Raw genomic sequence first — 20609 nt, forward strand, 5'->3', positions numbered from 1 at the left:
ACTAGCAACATAGCTTAGCACACTGGACAAGACAAGAAAAAGACAATGCTCCCACGACACGTGAACAAACCCCACAGACTAAATACAACACTAACGGCACACTAACAAGACACGCCTGGGAAACACAGCAGGCAGAGGGCACTAATTAGGTCAACACACACTGGGAAGGCGAATGACACACAGGTGGACCTACTCAGAGATAACGAGACAGGGGAAACACACTAGAACACCAGACAAACAACACACTCACCAAAATAAAACAAAACCTAACCCAAACAAAACTGAAACACAACATACTGATGTTGTAGCTGTAAAGCTTCACAAGTGTGTGTTGTATCAAACAACCTATATGATGAAGAACATTTTTGTTACACAGTTGTTCCACAGACATAACATTGTGGCTAAGTTGGACTGTCATTTTTGCGCCGTTGCTGTTGTTCCTCCCCGCCATGAACAGTTATATGGATTTATAAGACCAGCGGCGATCGGAGTAGCCGAAGCTAGTGAGGCTAACTGCTATTCTCATCCACCACCATCTTATTTTCATATTCTCAGATATTCTCAATGAAGATGTATGCAACTGTCTTGCCTTGTAGTCGGGTGGCAGCAGCAGACAAGAAAATGAGCCAGCATCAGTTGCACGCAAAATCACTGTGTTTAAACAACCAAAACAACAAAACGTGAGTTTCACGCACATGATGCAAAATGCTGAACGCTGTTACATATTCCTTTTCTTCATCTTCAGGGCTCCCATCCTCAAACAAGTATTGCTAAAAAAAAAAAAACACACACTGCAACAGACGGCATGATTATCTCAAGGGCTTGTATACTGTACACAAGTTATGTGCATGCCTGCTTCAAAATTTGAACATTTAAATAGATTTACGGCTGTGAACGCATCAAGGACATTATAGTAAGCAGCACACGTGTCCACACAGCCATGTGTTATGCCAGTTATGAACGAATGTGACACTTGTTCATGTGCGTGTCCTCTATTTCTGAAAAGATCATTCCACTCTAAATACCAAACAAGGCATAATGCGTTTCTTTTTTGTAAGCTTCTATTTTGAGACACGCTGACAAAAAAAAATAATGTTGTCTGTCTCCCAAGTAATATTGTCATTTAAAATATCGTCCTGACTTTTTGTTTTATCCTAACAAAAAGCAACAGCTACTTCTACTAATGGAGTGAATTACTCTACCCCCCACCCCCATCCTGTTCCGCCAGCCACCCCATCAGCAAAGATGTGCCAGTGCATAGGTGTCAAATCCTTCTAATATGTGCAATGTGCAGCCAACACTTGGATACCCTTCAGGAAATGAAGGCGCTACTCTCGCTATGCAGCAACCAACCAAGGACATTTGTAATGTTACAAAATCAAAATAAATAGGCAATGAGAGAGCCACTGCCACCTACTGTAGTGGATGTGCAATTACAATCGTAGTATGACAGGAATGACATGTTGATATGTGCCCCCCCACGGGCATTGTACCTCCAGAATATGTGTATATATACTGTACTGTTACAAAAACCAATATAATAAAAAAAAACACAAAAAAAAAAAGATTTTTATTTAACCCAATTGAATCATTACATTCTAAAATGTCTATTCATCATATCGGACTCCATGTATAAAGATGTCAAACTGTCTTTTATGAAAGATGCCCACCAGGTGTAATCACTTTAAATGTTGATGATGTTTGAGCTTTGTGGAGCTTTTACACATTCTTATATACAGTATTAAACCACCATATCTGATTGAATTGTAAGCCCACTGAATCGAACCATATCAAATCAAATCGCTCCACTTGAAAACCATAATGGAATCGTATCGTACCTCATGTATGAAAATATTTATTTTATGTATTTATTTATGTATTTATCCATTCATTTATTTATTATTTACATATTTTAATGTCTGCGATTGGCTGGCAACCAGTCCGGGGTGCACCCCGCCGACTGCCCAGAGCCAGCTGAGATAGGCTCCAGCACCCCCGTGACCCTTGTAAGGAATAAGCGGTCAAGAAAAGGGATGGTTGGATGGATATTTTTTTCATGTTATTTTTCTTTAGTTGAGAAAACAAAGTTAAATAAATAAATGAATAAATAATCACTTAATCCACCAAAAATAAAGGTTTGCACGTAAAATGCAGATTATAAATATTTATGTGCGTGAAGAATGAATGGGGCGGCATGTCTCAGTGTTCGTCTCCCTTATATTTATGTGTTTATTACATTGAGATCATAATAATATATAGCAATGACACCAATACTGTGACCATGGCGGATGAGTGCACATGAACCCGGTCAAAGCAATGTCATATCAATGCTGCTGAAAAGGAAAATGAATGACGACGAGTTCACAACATATCGAAAAAATAATGAGGATGTGAAATGTATGCATTTGATTGCTCCTCCAGAAATATGAGCTGAACTATTCCACGTCACATCTTCAACTAGGAAGCACAGAGGAGAGCCAATATAAATCCAGACTTTCAAAAGATTGCCATTCCACTCCCAAAATGACAGCATGCGGTGGCGTTGCTCATAACGACTGATCGAAACAATCCTTTCTGCATCGGTAACTTATGCAAGTCATGTCTGCGACTGCATCTGTTCTGTTGACATACCGCTCTTTGAAGCTTGCCGCGTGCAGGCTGCACCAAAGGCTATTCTTCCTTTATTGCCCTGCTTATCGCTTCCATTTTTTCCCCCTCTTTTTACTTGGAGACTTTCCAAAGAGCATTTTTTTTTTTTTTTTTCCTAGGCTGACAGAAGGCAGTCAAGCCAATCCCATGAAGCAGCTTCTGTTGTGCTGCACCTACTGGAATCTAAATAGGGTCATGACTAGAGGCTATCTCCATGCCGTTGAAGTGGCATTGCACTCAGCAGGATTTGTGTGTATTGTGTGTACGATTCAGGCAGCTGTCTGCTGTCAATATGACTGGGAGCGACCGCGCAATATGTCATAATGAGGGATGGAAATAAATGGTGGCCACCTTATTAGCTGCATTATGGGATGTACGTTCATTAAATGGCATTTCATCTGAGTTTATGGTAACTGTGGTTGATCTGCATAAAATGGTGTGATATTTTTTAACTTTGTGCGACATCAATACAGTCCAAACTGCGTTAGTTGTTTTTTTGTTTTTTGTTGTTTTTTTTACACCTAGGGCTGGACTGGCCATCTGGCATACCCTGTAGCCGTCTTTTGGGGCCGATTATTATTGTGCTACAATTTAGAGGTACCTGCCCATTAATCATTTGCAATATAGACAGCAAACTGAACCAATCAACATCAGTGGCAGAGCTACATGATGTATTAGCCAGGAGATTACAAATTTATGAGCATTTGTCTTGAGAATCGAATGTTTGATTGTTACAGTCAGTGTCAATTATATCCATTATTGTCATGAAAAGTCATTGTTTATTGTTCCTTCCACAGTCATAGATGCATTAAATAATATACACACATATCCAGAACCTTCCTCAAAATAAGGATCAAGTCTTTAACTAATTCATTCCCACCCATTTTCACAGAAGCAACCCCCTTCGCTCCCCCGTGGTTTTACTGGATTTTGACTGATTTTGAAAGGCCCACAGAATATTGTGTTCTAGTGCTATAAAAACATGGAACCGATAAAAAGAAAGATTGAAGTCTGTTCTTTCATCAGGAAAAGAAGTATATTTCTGTTTCCGTTTTGCAGCAATAGCATTACAATATAGCTAAGTTTAATCAATTTTCACAAATCTATTTAGAATTGTGAGTAATTGAGCTTTTTTTCAACATGGCCCTGGTTGAGCTCCTTTGCTCTGCTGCCACCTGCTGGCAGTTTGTGTAATAACTACCATTTCTGCAACCGTACTTTGCAATTGAGAGGCTGCATCAATGCCATCTGTATGCTCTAGCATTTAAAAAATAAAATAAATAAATAAATAAATAATTAAAAAAACGTATAAATATGTCTTTGGGACACTTAAAACATTAAAAAATCGTATTTATAAGTTATTGGGAGCAAATGAGAGATAAGGTTAAGGATAAGGTATTTATTTATTTATTTATTTATGTACTTATTTATTTATTTTTTGCAAGTCTTGCCGTGTTTACACCAAGCAAAAAAAAGAAGAAGAAGAAAACAACAAAAACCCCATAAGCCAGGTCACCTGTTTTTCAAGACTGTACTTCCATAACTACACCACTATATTTGGAAAAAAAGAAGAAAAAAAAAAGAATGGAATGGTGTTTTATTATCTCCTCAATATTTTGTTGCTGCTATGTGGAAAAACACTTTTGTCCATTTTTATTTTCATTTGTCTACATGTTTACGTTTTTGGGATTCAGTTTCATCAGCCAAAACATAAAAATGTAAAGAAATAAAATTTACATAAGTGTTCTTCACATGGCAACGATGATATTCCTAGGCTGTTATTATAAACCATATTTTCTCTGCTTCATTTATTGCATCTCAGGCGAAGCGTTCTGCTTTGCCTCCTGATGTAGCGCCAATGGTGATCAACCAAGAGTGTCTGGTGCCCATAAAAAAGAAATAGAACAATTGATTTAAAGAGACAAGCCAGACGGCTGCCATACTTTTTGAGTGGAGGAAACAGTAAACTTAAGGGCATAAATGATTAAACATTTCAATCTGCACCTTTTATTCTCACAAACTGCTAATGAGAATTTGAGTTGTTCAAAAGTGAAAAAGTAGCCCCATTATTGAACGAGTCGCGTTGCGCACAGAAGCAAACAAAACTTGTTTCCGTGCATGTCCACCGAAAGAGCAGCAGCTGTAATGCGGTCCTGTCACTCCAAGATTAGCAACTTCACTTCTGCTACATGGAAGGCCACGGCCTAGCACGCAGCCGACGTGCACGCGCACGTGCGCGGCCCCAACACACACTAGCAAGTTCTCTTCCCCCCCTGCACATGTTTAAAACAAAACAAGTAAACAAGTTCACTCAAAAGTAAACGCAAAATTAGATGGGCTCAGTTGCACACACATTGCCTTGGGTCAAGAAGAAGCCTTGCCGTCACACTGACAAACTCGAAACAAAAGTCAAGCAAAAGTTTCATCGGAAGACGCAAAGTCAAGCTGTAAATTTAAACTTTAAACAACTTGTGGATGCTCAGTAGGATCGGCACTTAGAGATGTACTGTTTGTCCCCACTTCCAACCAGGCGCGCCAGTCGGCCCGACTGCAAAGTGACTGTCCATCACCATTTCCTGTCGGCATCGCATGTGGTGACAGAGCTTCATGCGGTGCAGAGGAAAGACAAGATGTGAATTGGGAGAAAAAATGGGGAGAAAAGCTAGCAAACCACAACATGTCTTGTAACGAGATGAATTGCTAAATCAGAAGACAAAGCATTTTTTTTTGTTTTACACCTTTGGCCAGGGGTGTCCAAATCCAGCCCTCGAGGGGCACTATCCTGCATTTCTTTTTAGATATTTCCCTCCTCCGACAAACCTGCTTCAAATGATCAAGATCGTTATCCGGCTTCTTAAGGGTTTGCTGGTGAACTGATCATTTGAATCAGGTGTTTTGGAAGAAGGAACTATCTAAAATGGGTCACCAACTCCGGTCTTCGTGGGCCAGTATCCTACATGATTTAGTTTCCCTCCTCCAACACACCTAACTCAAATGATCAAGATCATTATCAGGCTTTTGAAGAGCTTGCTGGTGAACGAACCATTTGAATCAGGTGTTTTGGAAGAGGGAACGATCTAAAATGGGTCACCAACTCGGGTTTTCGATGTTTCTCTCGTCCAACACACCTGATTCAAATGATCAGGATCGTTATAAGGCTTCTGCGGAGCTTGCTGATGCACTGATCATTTGAATCAGGTGTTCTGGAGGAGGCAAATATCTAAAATGGGTCACCAACTCTGATCCTCAAGAACCACTATCCTGCATGTTTTATTATTTTTTTTCACCTCCTCCAACACACCTGATTCAAATGATCAGGATCTTTATCAAGATTCTGAAGAACTTGATTGGGTGTGTTGGAGGAGGGAAACATTACAGCATATAGTATAGTGACCATTGGGGGCTGAATTTCGACACCCATGCTACACAGAACCAAGTGACGCAAACCGGTTCTGCAACTGCACATGCCATTATACAAATATACAATTGAATGTGAGATATCCCAGCTTGGGTCTGATGTAAATCTGGCTTCTTAATGATTCGATCGTATCTATCTGCACTCTGGCGCACTTATCCTGTTGAGACCAGTTAAGACCATCAGGTCACACATTTTCACATGGGCTAGGCTGAGCTGTCCACCGTGTGGGTGGGCGGCCAAGACAGTATAAAAGTAGAAACTATTTTGAATAGATTAGACCTTCTTCCGCATCCAACAGAAAAGGCTCCACAGCTGTATACTCGATCTGTCTGGCATCCAGTAAATAGTTCAACTGAGACTATGCAGCCTCCTGGTTGTTATTATTCGTATGATGAGCATTAAAGATAAAAGTACCGGTGAAAGCTTACACATAGGTGGCATCCGCCTATGTTATGGCTCTGACATCAAAACTTTCAGTTTGTGAGAGTAGTAGTAGTAATAATGAAGTGACAGAGGCAAGATGGCGCAATCAGCGTGCAAGCTACAAACTGGACCTGGTAACAACAAGCTTGGCCCAGCTGATTCTGTTTATTATGAATGCTCTGGTGATTAAATAAAAACAAATAATGGTTTGTTTGCTCTGGAAGTTTTTGTTTTTTTTCCCAGCACAGAACGCTCCAGGCGAAAACAGTTGTCTCGATATTTCCCGGTTTATAAAACGCTACAGTAAACTAATCATGTAAATATTCGGGTGTTGTGAAATTTATTTAACTGCATTCTTGCAACGTTTGATTTAATCTATGATAATGACACCTAAAGGCACATTCTATGCTTTATGTTTTTGTTGCACAGAAGACAAAAGAATCGGACCCCTCTGCAGTCTGATGTGCTTTTTGTGGCCTCTGACTGGGGTTCAACATCCTCTCAGGCTCTTCAGAGCTCAGACACTATAGAAGAGGAAATTGAATCAACCACGTAAAGGATGTTGAACCTCATCGAGGGCTCCCCAAAAAACAAAACAATAGCACTGCACTGTGCAGTGCCTACAATATAGCACTAAAAAAGCTGTGTTGAGAAGGAGACAAAAAAAAAAAAAAAAAAAAAAGAGAGGAGCGGGCACACAGAGTGTTGGACGCTAACAGCAAAAAGTTCCTGGACCTTGTTTATCACTTGGTGTTTTATTTTTTTGTTTTTGTTTTTTTTAATAGCACTTTACATGATCAGGATTTTTTTGGCTGTTCTATGAACATATTTACAATATTAATATTAATATTTAGCCTATAGCACTTAGTGATACCACTTTTACAGTAACCATTCCCAGCATTGGAGCACATTCACAATATCTCCATCCATCTAACTTCTGACCAAATGTCTTCTTTCGAGGGGTCAGTCATGCTAAAGGCTAAAAATGTTTTTGTCCAACTCCTGTGGACACAACCTTATTTTGCATATTTCACAGCAGGTTTCACTGCTTGCCTCACATATAATGACTAGAAGTGAATAAAAGGGCATATTCAAAAGGCCATTTTATGATCTTTTCAAATAGTCTAGCTGAGCGCATAATGGTAAATATTACTGTTTGGCTTTGGAAAACAGTATGTGTGAGGTCAGGAGCAATTTCACAGCCAACAATAATGCTTTACATTAAATATAACCTATTGTGGAACTTGTAATGCAAAACAGAATAAATGGTGACGGGAGGGGAGCAGGCGGAGGAACATTTCGAAATGTGGAGGCATGCACTGGAAAGGCAAGAAATTGTGATTGTGAGTAGTAAGACTATAGAATATGAGAATATATTGTATGTGCGTGAATGTGAGCGTCAAAGAGCTAGCTAGGGTGGAGGACTTGCAAGACTCAGAGTAGTGATGGCGTCAAAGAGGGTCATGCAAGCCTAAAGGAAAAGAACGAGTAATAGATGCAAACATAAAGTTGAATTTAATTTCCTGCCGTCTTCAATGAGATAAGAGTTTTTGAAAAACTAGTTTGGATAATTCCATCCAAAGGCTGTTGAGCCTTGATGTCGAATCATTTGCAGTCCTTCCACTCACCGTTCCTGACATCCGACTTGTATGTCCTTGAACTTTGTCATTTGATAAACAACTATATTTTTGCATGTAGGCAAATATTTTCTCATCAGATTCAAGCCCTTGACACGTTGGTCTGAAACCAACTCAAAGCCATTAGCACGTGCAGCACGTGCAAAACTGAATTGCATTTGACTTTGACACAAACTGTGAACTTTGACGACAAAAAAAGCTCACTTTACTTTAATGCTAATGTGAGAAATTGTGAAAATAACGTTCGCTAGTGATTCTGAATACAAAATAAAGGCAAGATGAGGTCAACACAAAAACTGGTGATCTCATCGTATGAGAAGAATATTCCAATAGTGTATTCCAGTCTGTGCTGCTCACTTATTAAACAATGCTTATATCTTCCTATGATATTGAGGTTTAGAGAAAAAAAATAAAGTTCAACTGAAGCTGATGAAAACAGTATTGACAGGATGGCGTTGCTACCAAAAGTGGATTAAATCCAGCACTTGCTTGAAGAGGAGCTTTTCTTATATGTACTACAGATAAAAACTTGAAATAAGTGAACACAAACACATTCAAAGCAGCATCTAAATTGCCTCACCTGAGAATTTCCTCTGGCAAAAAAGTGCACGCATCTTTCTCCTTAAGTCTTGATAATCTGATCTGTCATTCAGCACAGCACCACCGAGATGTTTATACTCTGACATAATTGGGAACAGACATCAGCAGGATAAATAACAGGTTTGATGTTGTACCTAAAAGGGTTTTAGCTTCATTACCATACAAGCAATTTTCTTTTTATTTAACAAGTCCCTGGAGACCTTTGCTTAAAGCGGGAGAAGGCAACGAGATCGTCAGCATGCAGCAGTTGATTCCGTTTTGCGTCACACTTCACACTTGATAGTCATTCCAAAATTTAGTCAGCCAATTGGTCGAAAAATTACACAGAGGTGAGGCAATATGCCTTCTGATCTTACCCCATTGCATAATATGAACAAAGAGAAGAGATAGTAATCACCCCATAGTGACGTGGAGAGACTGGCCAAAGATCCAGAGCCACTTTCAAGTACCGTATTTTCCACACTATAAGGTGCACCTCATTATAAGGCGCACCTTTAATGGATGACATATTTTCAAACTTTTTCCATATATAAGGCACACCGCAATATAAGGCACACCTTCAATGAATGATGACATATTTTAAAACTTTTTCCATATATAAGGAGCTACATTAGAGGCTGGGGTTACTTTATGCATCCATTAGATGGTGCTGCGCTAAAGGGAATGTCAACAAAACAGTCAGATAGGTCAGTCAAACTTTATTAATAGATTACAAACCAGCTTTCTGACAACTCCATTCACTCCCAAAATGAATAAACAGCTGTTTTATTATTTTCTCTGAGGTAAAGTATTAGTATTAGCTAGCGATCCAAGATGGCGGGATCTTCTGCGCATGCGCGTAACCGATCGTGCAGGGTCACCGATAGCGTCTTGACAACGAGACCGGTTGTGGCTCAGTATTGATCCATATATAAGGCGCATTGGATTTTCAGGCGCATGGTCAGCTTTTGAAAAAATTGAAGGCTTTTAGGTGTGCCTTATAGTGCGGAAAATACGGTACTTAAAAAAGATAAAAAGACAGATACATGTTTGTAGAAGATATAAGAAGTAACACAGCCAGTAGATAGCATTAGAAAGCAATGAAATGACATAAAACTAAAATAAATAGCCTGGTAAGCTAAAGTTATAAAAGGAAACAGAAAATCCCAAAGCATGGCACCATAGGTGGATGCTTTAAGTTTCTACATCATACTTATACTAGTTGTTACCCTGACTGCCTTTCAAATAAGTTCCTACATCACAGCATTTCAAACGTACTGTAGTTCAGGGAAGCACAGGGAACCACGGCGAAAAGTGAATGTGAAAGTGGGTTTCGAGTGACAAAATCGCCACATACATCATTTTCGAGCTGTGGTTGGCGTGCGCGCATGTGTGTGTGTGTGTAAAAGAGACGGAGTGAGTGAGAGGGAGAGGAGGAGGGAAGGAAGGCCATTAAAGGCAAACTGCAGGGAGGCCCCTGCAAGGATGGATGGATTTGTGTTACAGTCGTGCTTAGCGGCGCTGATAGCAAAGCTCCTCTATTTGCTGGAAAAATGTTTTTCGCAGCTCGCGTATCTTGCAAGTTGTAGTAAACTCTAGAGAAGGAGTGTTCTCCCTCAAAGCCAAATCATGTTGCTTCGGATGGTTTGGCGTCATCAAATCACTGGGTGTCTTCTTGGCTTCGTTACCGGATAATCAGAGAAGCAATAAACGATAATAGCGGATTCATTGTAATATAAAGCCAATAAAATAGGGGTGCATTTCTGGTCTGGACCTGTTGATCCTGTTTTTCCCCTATCCCCCTTTTTTTTTTTTTTTTTTTTCATAACACAACCAGTCGGGGTGTTAATTGCCTAGTACCTGACGATTCGATCCGTATCACGATTCATAGGTCACGATTCGATGCGATACGATTAATCCCGATATGAATTTACAAGTCGATTGTTACGATTTTTTTTACTCAATTTAGAAAATACCATTCAGTAAACTTGTACATGTACACTGTAAGATTTGTATGAAAATGTATTATTTATTGATCTCAAACTTCAGTCTTATAACTGTGAGCTATAGTATTTAACAAACAGGTTGTAACATTTTTCATGTTAGAACAGCATTGAAATAAAATAGTAAGGCTTAATGTTCCATTAATATAACATTCTTCCATGCTTAAGGTGTGAAAGTTAGACGTTTTGTTGAATATTTTTTCATCAAAAAGGGATGTTAAAATATCGATTCGGCTGCCTATTGAATCGATTCGAGAATTGCGTGCTGTAGTAGCGCGATATATTGCCGAATCGATTTTTTTTAACACCTCTAATAACCAGCATCATGTTCCAATCTTGTTTTCTTGTAAATAAGTAAATAATACCTGTGCAACAATACCACTCCCTAATCAATTATTTTTTTTTAAATATTGCAGTGTTTCAGTGCCGTGATGTTTGAAGATGATCGCCATTACTCAGCACCAGTCTTCAGGTAAGTGATGTATAGCATTGGTACTGGTTTTATTCTGCTTGCTCTGTACTCACGGATTTGTTTCATGCATGAGGCAGCTTTAGAGCGCATTTGTGGCCATAGCACACTGAACAAAGCACCCCCGCCAGGCTTGGCTTTATATTCCCTGTCAAAGTTGTAGTCAGAGCACCTCAAACCGGGAGGCATTAGGCCAGCGCCAGCACACTGCAGTTAAATAAATGTTTTATAATATTAGTTTTCTGTCACCATCTAATTCCCAAATCCATCTCTTGTACCTAAACATGTAGAAAAGGTCATTATTCACATAACACGCTGCACGGTGTGCTTGCATTTCAAGAAAATGTGCGTGCCAGTACACATTCAACATTAAGCGTTGTGAACAGGTAAACCCCGCCGGGCATTGTAAGGCAAACGAAACACATGGCTTAACTTTAGAAGAGTTGTAGGCAGTGAGTGTGAGCACTTTTCTACGTGTCAGACCGCAGTAGAACCAAAGTTTTTCTTATTCTATACCTTCACTCCTTTTTACTAAGGCGGACTATGGTCCTCATCTGCTGCAATATTTTTTGACAGTTTCAAAAATCCAAATGTCCTGTCACATTTAATGGATTCTGCCTCCTCACGTTGGCTTGTGCTGTGACCTCTGGGAAAGAAAAAAAAAACGTTCACGTAGCATTACATAAAAAGGAGAACTAATTTAAGATGCTAGCTTGTCAAGCTAGTCGTTAGCCACTGATTGGCTACCTGCCATATGCTTGTCACTTCTTATCACGGTAGGGTTTTGTTAAATTATACTTTGTCTTACATTACATTTATGTCATTTTGTACTACTAAAAGATCTGCCCTCCACATTTCTCATTCGAGAGAGCTATTAGTCTGTTCTTGTTTCCCGTGTAGAATATTAAATTGCTTGTAATTGTTTGGCTGTCGATAATGTTAAAATGTTTCTTAAAACATTCTCTGTACAGTTAATAAAGGTTTTGTGAACTCCAGAACAAATTACTGCCTATATAATTGATATCAGTGGAAATTTTGTTCCAAATGTTGACCTAGTGGAACCAACAGATTGTGTTCAACTCTGGAGGTTCCAGAGTAGCTCACGTATTAGTTTGTATAAGACCACCAGTACTTTTATGGGAAAGGGATAGACAGACTATAGTAGTGTCATGAGTCAAACTGGTCACCTTCATGTAGCTAACATAAGTAGGGTGACCAGATTTTCTACAATTCTGCTGAAAATCAAATTTACTGTCTAACAAATTGAATCGCTAGTAAATTGGGTGACTGGTGGTAGTGTTATTGATTGAACTAATGCTACATGTAAATGCTCTCTTGTTTGACAGTTCAACAGCGTTAAGCTAATTTGTTCAGTACCGCAGCTATTGGAAGCTGGCTGTACCTTTCTCGCATTTAACATTCTAAATATGCTGCAAATAAAAGCTCCGTTTGCATTGGGTCTAGTAGGACTATATTTCGCATAATTTTAGACACGGAAGCAAAAAGTAATTCTAATTCCAGTAAGACGAAAAGATGACTGTTAGCAATTAACGGTAGTCAGATTAGTCGTATGAATCACCAACTCAATGCCCCCATTCACAATCCAGTTGACTGGTGATTACTCCAAGGTGTAGTCCGCCTTGAGTTTGAACAGTGTGAGAACAGAAAATGGAGGAATAGCTAGCAACCTGACACAACTGGAATGGATTCATACTTTTCTCGGCCCGCCGAAGGTCTGCTCAGCAATGGTTAAATGAGCCAAGAATATTTGTGTGTTCCGAGTGAAGCCTTTACGGTGCCCCATGTCTGTGTTCAAGATGAATGTTTTAGCTTCAAGGATTTGGGAGCTACAAGAAGATGGGCCAAATTCAACTTAACTGCTGCACTCAACATTTAAGCGCACTGAGGGTACTGCTGCATGATTCACACAAAGTGCTTTTTCAAACAGCGTGCAGTGTATGAAACGAACATTGTAACAAGTGACAAACACATTTTCACACTTTTCAACCATACAGTTGTTTTATTTCAAATCTACTTGAAGAGGACAATGCAATTTTACTTTCCTGTTTTTAAAACTGAGAACATCTTCAAAAATGGTAATTGTTTTTCTCTTGCAGAAGCTACAAATTGATTTAAATATGGAAAAAAAATGTTCTATTACATCATCGTAGTTTAAAAAAAAAAAATATAATGTAGGTCTAGTAATCGCTAATTATATTACATAGGTTGTGCCACGCCTTACGGGCTGACATGTTTCGCCGCCATCTTTCTGCTATGGAGGTGAAGAACTTTGCGAACGTAGCACTAGCTAGCAGGTCTATCGCCACTTACCTTCCCCAGGTGGGACCTAAAGGTTGTCATCACTGAGTTCCATGATTCAGGCTTCCGCAGCTTGTCTCCCTCTGCTTTGTTATCACTAGCTTTGCTAGCACTCTTGTTAGCCGCTCCAGCTAGTTCTTGCTGGCCAGTCGTGCTCACTCCAAACAATTGACCTTACCGTGGCACGCCCTTCCCCGCCCACATTGTACCTGATTGTGCCGACATTATTCAGGCAAGATTAGCGAAACAGAATGGCGCTCTAATGCAAAAGTTGTCAGATCTTCCTTGTGATTTCTCAGTCAGGTATTTTCAAGATGTCGATATTTCTTTTCGAAGCAAGCAAAGGGGGCTTTAAATTTTTTAGTGAAGGATATCTTCACTCCCTCACCATGCAATTTTGCCCCAAAACAAAAAGAAATATGCATCATTGTCTGCTCCTGCAGATGTAAGGAAAAGACTGAGCCGCCTCACTCACTTCGACCGATTGTCAGCAAAACCGAAGTTTTTGGACATTATTCCTGTCAAGCAAGATAAGAATGAATTTATATTACCTCATAGTTTTAAATGTTTTGTTGATATTTATCGTAAATAGTAAGTCAACAAACGTGTGGACGGTTAGCTACCCGGAGCTATTGTTAGCCTTTGGCTAAAAACATCAATGGAGAACATTACGTTAGCGCAGACGTTGTGGTTTCTGCTGATTTTGGAGGCATTCGACTGGTTGTGTGCGCAAAGTTTGTTATGTTGGCATTTATATAAATAGTAAGTCAACAAACATGTGGACGGTTAGCTACCCGGAGCTATCGTTAGCCTTTGGCTAAGAACAACAATGGAGAACAATACCTTCGTGCAGCTGCAGACGTAGTAGTTTCTGGTCATTTTGGAGGGAATTGACTGGTTGTGTGTGTGGTCCCCCACAAAGTTTGATCCAGCGCAGACATTTTTCGTAGTTGTTTGAGAGTTTAGTTAGGGAAGCGAATAATCTGGACAGTGTCTCTCTCGTCTCTCCCTTACACAAGCCTTGACTACAGCGTTTAACAATTTTATTTATTTTTGATTGGTTTTGATCCAACACGCTACCGGGATCGGGATTGCTTTTGTTTGTCCCCAGCAAAACGCACGCGTTGTCGCAGACAGTCTTGCGTCTTGATTGGTTTACTAGGTCATGCGGGCGTGGTTTATGTTAAGGTCAATTAGTTGGTGGTAGGCTTGTGAAATGTACTAATATCAGTGAAAAAAGTTTACGCTAACATCCTTAATCATCATCATATGTGAAGTGTGTTTATAAAGTTTGCATGCAAACACACAATGTCAAGCAAGAGCAAGTGTCAAACTTATATCAAAGCAGATCTGAAGTACCACAGAGTTAATTGACTTTATGAAGTTCCGATTACTGTTTTATCAAAAATCTTCTCAAGCACTGTGCTGATCTCAAAAACGACACGATCAATCGTCGTCCTTGAGGAAATAAGATGCCGTGGTTTTGATTTGACTGGATTCAAGAAGTGACAAAAAGCTTGTAAACAATGACGACCCCCAAGGAGATCATCTGGCATTTTGAACCGAGCTTCTTTTCAATGAAAGAGAGAAGAGCAATGCTTTTGCTTACCAACTAAAATGCCGCATGCCTGTCAATTGATTTCCCTCCCATTTGATATTTTCATGATTTCATGCACCAGTGAGTTGCTCAATGTAAAGAAAGTAAAACGTTCTCCCTGCAATGTGTTATTAGCGTCTTTTCTACATAACAAATGAGTGAAAACCAAAAATCATTGTTTTATTATTGACAATGCTCTTGTAGTATTCTGTCCAGGCATCATAAAAACATATCTCTCAGTTATTTGATTACATCTTTTTATGCGTGACTCAATCCAGAACGCCACACTCTGACACACACATGTATGAAGGCTGCTCTCTATTAAGCAGGGCACACGACTTTTACAAGCATAAATCAGATTAGCTGCTCAATTTTTATTAGGCAGAGCATACTGTACTGTTAGGAAAAGGAATTAGTTTACAAAATTACAGAAGATAACTTCTTTATATACAATATATGTACACTTCATAAATGCATTATTGAAGTCATCTGAGGAAATAAAGTCAGTGGTACAGGAAGGAGAATCCTCAACTCAACATAAAAATAAGAAATGTCCATATAGATCAAGAGTGCTTGATAGCCTCTGTTCTTCTTCAGACGGCCAGCAATTTCCTTTGCAAACTCAAATGAGATTTCTGAAGTTGCAAAGATGGATTAATTAAAATGGAAGTTTATGTTCAGCATGAGATGGATTCTAAAATTGGCTCTCTCGGGAATAAGGAGGAACACTGTTTGTGAACTGGAACATTCGTCAAGTCAGAGTACAAAGAAACCCAAGTTAATGATTTCACTAAGGAGGCTAAGCTCTCTCACAGAGAAGATAATCCAAGCGAGGGTCTGAACGTTCAGAATTGGAGGCAGCCGGCCAAATGCTTTCATACTCTCTCAGCGGCCGGGCATGCGAACGCGCTGGCTGCCGTGACGCTCTCCACAGGGCAAATCGCTCCTCCGAGTGCAATTCACACAGCTGCCTTCCTGACTGCGCGTTAGTTGCTGAGTCACATGACTGTTCCAGTCTGCTGCGGTGGAAAGAGCGTGTGGAGGACGCATTTGAACTTCATGATGATCTGACACTAAATATTTTATTCATTAAGTTGAATAAGCAGCAAAATTGAACAAAATCATGACCCTTATTGTCAGTAGATATGAAATGAGCTATAGATGTTACTACCTTGAGTTTATGAAGACAACTACTAAAATGACTAGACAAAATAAGGTGACCAATACAGGACCATAGCAGCTGCATAACAACTGACAACATCTTCATAAGGGACATAGCAACTGCTTTGCAAATACAAAATAAGAGTGACGAAACAACATAAGGTTGAAGGACCATTCCGGCTGCATGGCAACTGACATCATCATAAGGGACAGAGCAAATGCATAGTAACTGCAAAATTAGAGTGAAAAATTAAGTGTGCCTACTTTATTACACAGTACTTAGTGACCTTTTTTTTCTCCTTGTGCTTAACAAATACTCCACCTAGTAAAAAGAAAATGGGGAGAAAAAAAAATGCCAAAACAAAAAATAATAAAATCTAAACTAAAACGAAGTATTTTTGGTTCAAATAAATAAATTAATAGTAGTAGTAGTAGTAGTAGTAGTAGTAGTAGTAGTAGTAGTAGTAGTAGTAGTAGTAGTAGTAGTAGTAGTAGTAGTAGTAATAATAATAATAATAATAAATGACAAACTTGCTCTAAAAAGTAATTAAAACCAACTGTCAAAACAAATATACCATCTCTGTGTAAAGCAGTTGTTGATGTTCACTTCTCAAAAGACGTCACACATCATAAATGCACATCTACCAAATATCAGCAACACAACTGGGTGGTAAACTGAAATTATAAATTGTTAAGATTATTTAATAGTTACAATAAAAACAGACCCATGTAAGATATAATTGCGAAAGATACGTTTCCCACAAAGTGTGGGAAGTCATTTTCATTCAAAAATATATGACTTTTGTGAGCTACAGGGCAGACAGCATAATTGCACACCATTAGCTTTTGTGGGGGCCGAGTAGCAAGAAAGACGACAGACAGGAGAGAATCTCTATAATGAGAAAATCAAAAAAAATTGAGAGCCTGAACAAAAAGTGAACCTTAGTTCAGGGAGCGGGGGAGAAACACAAACAAATCAAGAGAGTTTTAAATGAATGACTGAAAAGGAAGTGGAAAGAGAAAGTGCTGTTTTATTGACGGTATGATTTCCTTTTTATGATTTCATGTACTTCATGTTGGAAAAAATAGAAGGAGGTCTACTATAGCTATGCTTCTTTGCCATTTATTCAAAGGCTCATGCAATAAAAACCAAGTGACCTTAAGCTTTTACATTGCCAGGTTATACTTGTTGATTTAAGGTCAATTTTTATTTTCAGCATTTTTAAAATAATAATAATTATTATTATTAGCATTATTGTGGGAATGCTGAAGCAATATTTTTATTCTCCACACTTTTTCGCCTCGTAACAACTCCTACATAATACTTCCAATTTACATTGTTCAAATTTCAAAAATTCACACCTTCCAGGGTATATATCATCTGATTCCACATTACTAACAGTATTTCACAATTTAACATTTAATATAAACTTTTCCCCATTCATTTTCAATGGGACAGACATTGAAATTTTTCCAAGTATAACATTCCACGTGGCACAGTTGGTAAAACACATTGTCCAGTAACCAGGAGGTTATAATTTCATAATTTATCTCTCAATTGGCTTCGTAAGCATTCCACATGCATTCAAATCTTAGCATTCAGCTTTCAGCATTCCCACGCAATTTTGAAACGTGTTATGTCTATTATATGCATAGAGATAAATGTTGGTTAGAAAACAAATTAGAGGGTTAGAGGCTACATCCTTTTTTCACAGACTGATATAGTAAACTAATTAATTAGGATACATAATAAATGAATAATAATAATAATGATAAAAATACATTTAAAAAAGTAAACAAAATACATTGCAATAACATTGAAACAAATCATGCTTTACTGTATAAACAAAGGCACACACAAGCAAGTCTAATGTCAGCTATCAAGGAATGTATTAGAATGTATTCAACTGGTTGTTATATTAAACAAATATGCGTTATAGTATAGTGCAGTGTAGCGAAAGCGTGTGCCAGATAAGGAAAATGAGGGGAAGCTGAACTTAGATGAACTGACTGAAGCAGAGCTTTTATCTTTTCCGCACTATTATAGCTTTAGGTAGCAAACACGCAGATTCCCAAATAAATCATAAAGACAGACGAGAGAAAGAACAACACAGATACAAAAAAAAAAAGAATCTCATTCAAGGCCCACAGCAAATGTATCATGCTTGAAAAATTTATGGTGACGTGCTTACAAAAATACACGGGACTACAATGATTTTCAAATAGTCTAAAAGGATTTGTGGCCTCCCACTGACAAGAGTCATTTTGTCAACTGTATGTCTGTCTGTCTGTTTGTCGTATTTGAGACGCTGACAAAGTTAAGCAGTGAGTGTCATTCTATAGTGTACAATAGCACACCAAATGGTCTTACTGTTTGAATAATAATATAAAATAGTGTGAGTAGATTTTGATTAATTTTCACAACAGGAACAAGAGATGGGCTTTAAATCAATATAATTGTCAGATTTCTGATGATTAAGACTTGGCAGAGGACACACTTGTCATAGGAGCTTGTTTTTTGTAACAAGCATAGGATCTATTCATAAAACAAAATCTGCCACAGTATTTTATCAGACAATTTTTTTTCAACAGATATTTTAATTGTCCATTGTTCATTGTGGCATACGGTTGCCTGGGCAAATAGATGGAATCAAAATCTGAACACAAATGCCAGCGCTGCCACGGTTACCATGGTAATAATGACTTCCATATTGGTGCGTGGATTTAGATCACCTGACCAGATGTTTACATGCGTGCAATGAAGAAAAAACTCATTTCCCAAATTTTCTGCAATCTTATTGGAATTCCAAACCTGTTGCTGTTCTAACATACCGATTTGAAAAAATCAAATCTGTTTCACATGTCAACATTTGAAAAAAAGTCCACAAATTGACCCTGTTGTTTGACTATCCTCTGTTAGATTAGCTTGGCCATCAGAAGGCGGAGTCCCAGCTGTGTCAATACACGAGATTATCGCACGCCGATGTGGCTTTGAGCGTAACATGATGATTTCACCCGTCTGACGGGGAGGGAGATAAGTTCAGCAGCAATTCACAACTGGCAGTGTCGTGGGCGTGCGTGACACCAGCGTGACCATGTCACTTTCTGGGGGTCGAGCCCGCTTGTCGCTTTGCCCGATGCCTTCGTGCTTCTCATTCAATGAGACATAATAGGGATGATCCCACCAGAAGCGTCATACACAGTTCAAGTCTCTCGAAGCGCACTTGCGTTTCTTTGATTGAATTTTATACTTTAAATAAATATTTGTAACACATTGAATGATCTATTATCCATCTAACAACATTTGGACAATCTAGCTATCTTGTAGTAGACATTCCAAAAAGGAACAATAGCCTACTGCGCAAAAGTCTTATAAGCCCCTTACTAGCACTTGTAGAGGGCCAAGTTCAAGAGAAAATAAATTACTCATGGCATTTGGATGAGGACCTGTTTAAGGGTGCAGATTCAGGAATATTTTAAATTTTAATACCATTTGAGTCACCCAGAATTGTAATTGTACCTACCTACCATTCATCATCTATGAGCACAAAGTACACAGCTACCTCACAAACACTTGAACAAACACCAATTCAAGTCGCTATGAATTGTTTTCCTTTTCATATAAGAGTTCAACTTTGGCGGGGGTCTTGGCTCGACTTAGTGGCATTATGGCATTACAAAAACAACAAATGATATGATGTCATAAGTCATATATACTGTAGGTGTTGTGTTTATGCCGAGAAACGACACTAACCCAACCACAGATTGCTTACACAGCAAAATGGCATCTAATGCAAGAGCTGTATTTTTTTTTTTTTTTTTTTTTTTACAAATTTAGTGGGTGTGCCATATTATAATGTGCAATAGCAATGAACAGATCTATTTGAATCCATTTTTACATGTAAGGGTCACCGTGTTATAAGGCACGTTATCTTTGTGAAGCATTGTATGATATAAATAGTTTATTCTAATTGTACTGTATGTATATTTGATAGTGTTAGCGCTATTATGCGTAGCTTCAGACACAAAATAATCGGGTAGCTCTGCCTGTCTTGCTTGCTTTTGTTCGCTGCGTGTGGTTTGCTTCGAGTGGAAGAGGGGATCCGCCAACAGATGAAAAAAGAAGTTTGAACATTGCTACTCAGTCTGGTGACCAGTGGTTGTGTTTTTGCTTTGGCTAATGCTAAATGCTATATTGGTTTACAGTTCAATAGCTTTATACAAAACATTGCACTTAACATTATCTAACCACCTTTTTTTGCTCGGTTCCGACAGTTATTGGAAGTTGGCTGTGTCATTTATCTCGCATTGTAACGTTGGAAACACGGCGCCTGCTCAACTTGCGTTCGGTCTG

At 38.8% G+C, this 20609-nt stretch overlaps 1 long non-coding RNA gene across 2 annotated transcripts in view; it reads left to right on the top strand.

The window, feature by feature from the left end:
• Positions 1 to 20609, top strand: part of LOC144026359 (uncharacterized) — a 255125-nt gene that overhangs the window by 166076 nt on the left and 68440 nt on the right. For both annotated transcript variants that reach the window (XR_013285114.1, XR_013285115.1), the window contains one exon: positions 11126 to 11181. This is a non-coding gene — a long non-coding RNA (uncharacterized LOC144026359). The remainder of the gene's footprint in view (positions 1 to 11125; positions 11182 to 20609) is intronic.

Source organism: Festucalex cinctus, chromosome 9, assembly GCF_051991245.1.
Source record: "Festucalex cinctus isolate MCC-2025b chromosome 9, RoL_Fcin_1.0, whole genome shotgun sequence".
In the NCBI taxonomy this organism is placed as follows: Eukaryota; Metazoa; Chordata; class Actinopteri; order Syngnathiformes; family Syngnathidae; genus Festucalex; species Festucalex cinctus.